The 2,425-nt window shown below is 36.3% G+C and overlaps 1 protein-coding gene across 3 annotated transcripts in view; it reads left to right on the top strand.

The window, feature by feature from the left end:
- Positions 1–2,425, top strand: part of DCDC1 (doublecortin domain containing 1) — a 215,382-nt gene that overhangs the window by 91,973 nt on the left and 120,984 nt on the right. The gene's annotated exons all lie outside the window — the stretch shown is intronic.

Raw genomic sequence — 2,425 nt, 5'->3', positions numbered from 1 at the left:
AACCAAAGTTTACTGTGTGTACTGTACACACAAAGTCTACAGTGTACTGTAGCCCAGATTAGACGATTTTACTTTTATTCTCTTTTTTTTGGCTCTACTTTCTGCAGCTAGGAACAAAACCTGAATGTTAGTTTTTTATTTAAAGACAAAGTAAGACCTATTGGGAAATATGCAAGAACGACCCCTTGAAAGCAAGGATCCCCCTTTCAACAATGCAGCACAATGAGTTATTGACTTGTTTATTTTTGAAGCTTCTTTCACTCAGCAAATCTGACTCTCATAGTCTGAACAAATGATTGATTCGGCTCTGAGAGAATGACCGGGCTCTTGCACTGAACTCTGTAGTGCAAAGTACTTTGCCTCACATTTGTTCCCCTGGTGAATAGCACCCTATTAAAATGCACTTTCTAGAACTACCTGCAGCTGACTGTTATAGTGCTTTATGTATATACAAATGACTATTTTGTGCCAGTCCTTTGTTTTTTTTAACAGGTTGTTGGAGAAGCCATTGAGCCTATGGAAAGTTTTTTTAAGTGTAAATTTATTAATATGCATGCAGAACACTATATGGGGTATTGGCCAAAAGAAATACTCTAATTGGTGCTGTCTCAGACAGATGAATATTGATTGATTTGCTGACACAATGGTATAGGGTATAGGTAATTTGAAACAAATCTTCTTTTAAAAGTAAATGAAAACACAAATCAAGAAAAGCGTTTGAAAGAAAAGGAAATACACTTTGCTGCTTTGCTGCTTCTGGCTGCTGCAGGTATTTCACAGTTCCAGGTGTGTGAAAACCATTCCGCCCCCCCACCACCACATGCTGTATTTCCTCCTGCCTGCTTCGATGCGGCGTTTAGTGATGAGCGAATGCACCCAGCTTCCATCAACTACAACAAATGTTCTTTAAAATTCAGCAGCCCCTTCATTGCAAATCTATTGTATGTTCATAAGAACCACTGCAGGCAACAGGCAGGTCCTATATTGCGGAAGGAACTTAACGTAAAGACCGGGATACTTTAAATTTTTACAGAACAATCAGTGGTGTATAAGTGATAAATTTGTTATTTGAACAAGTGATCTCCCTTCTGCAATCAAACATACTTACCTGCCTGTTAGAAAGCTTTTTTTTCTTCATGTGCACATCAATGTACAATGCTGGGTATGCCGCAATGTTATAGTTAATGACTGAACTCCCAAGTGCATTCTCAGGAGTTACATCAATGTGGCCTGGCCAATCAAGATGGCTGAGAATCCCAAACCAGGTAGAGAATTAAAGGAGGTGAGTTTACCTAAAAATAAAAATTGCAAACAGGCCGAGAAGTTTATTGCAGAAGAGGCATTGCCTGTCCCTTCGACAAATAGAATCTGCATGCTCGCAATTTGTGTCATTTTTAATAAAAATAAAAAGTACCCATTTACCCATTACTAGAGATTGGGAACACTGTACTCATTAAACGATCATCTAACCTGTGTATCAAGCAAAAGCCTAGAATTGTATTTCTATTTCAAACTTACTTTGATATCCAAATATGGCGCCAACCCATTGCCTAAATTATATTGTATATAAAAACTCTAAAACCTAAGTATAAAAGTAAATAAATCATTCTGTGCCACAATATAGGAACTAGGAGGGCTTACTGTACGTTACTGTACTATATAAGAACTAGGAGGGCTTACTGTACGTTACTGTACAATATAAGAACTATTGTTACTGTACAATATAAGAACTAGGAAGGCTTACTGTGCGTTACTGTACAATATAAGAACTGTACGTATCGGGATAATAAAAGCAAAGAGAACAGAAGACAGGACTGGACAACATTTTACAGACCAGGGGGTTGCAAATTAAAAAAAGTTAATTGTTGGGGTTTTCATTCATTTACTTGCTTCTTCATGGGTACCAATTATAAATTAATTAGGGAATATTTACACCAAAACACTCCAAAAAACATTGATGCATTGCATTGATGGCAATTTTAGAAGTGTACGTACTAACCAAATACACTTAAATTTATATTCATATGCTCAGGCTTAACTCCAAAGCACTATGAGGTTGGGTTACTGAAATAATAAAAACTCTCCTTGCAAATGTTACTAAGCTTAAGATTGAGCTGTGTCACTAATATACATCCAATCGTTTTCCAAATTTCCCTTGCACATCATTGGACCATCAATGTGAATACAGCTTCAGACTATATAGGCTAAGTCTATTAAGCTAAATTTCACTTAATACTTAGTAAAGTAAAAGTGGTTTTGCAGTTCTCCTACTTTAGTAAACTGGCATTTTTCAAAATAATGGGTCAGGTTTACTAAAGGGGTAGAGGCTGCAAAGTGAATATTTAATGGGCTTTGTAAATATAACTAAGCTGTGTTCACTTTAATCACCCAATATTGTGCCAGTAAAAAATATTTTTTTAATTTC

This window comes from Pyxicephalus adspersus, chromosome 9 (assembly GCF_032062135.1).
Source record: "Pyxicephalus adspersus chromosome 9, UCB_Pads_2.0, whole genome shotgun sequence".
NCBI lineage: Eukaryota > Metazoa > Chordata > Amphibia > Anura > Pyxicephalidae > Pyxicephalus > Pyxicephalus adspersus.
Note: the sequence above shows the minus strand (reverse complement) of the source record. Positions and strands in the feature narration are given on the sequence as shown.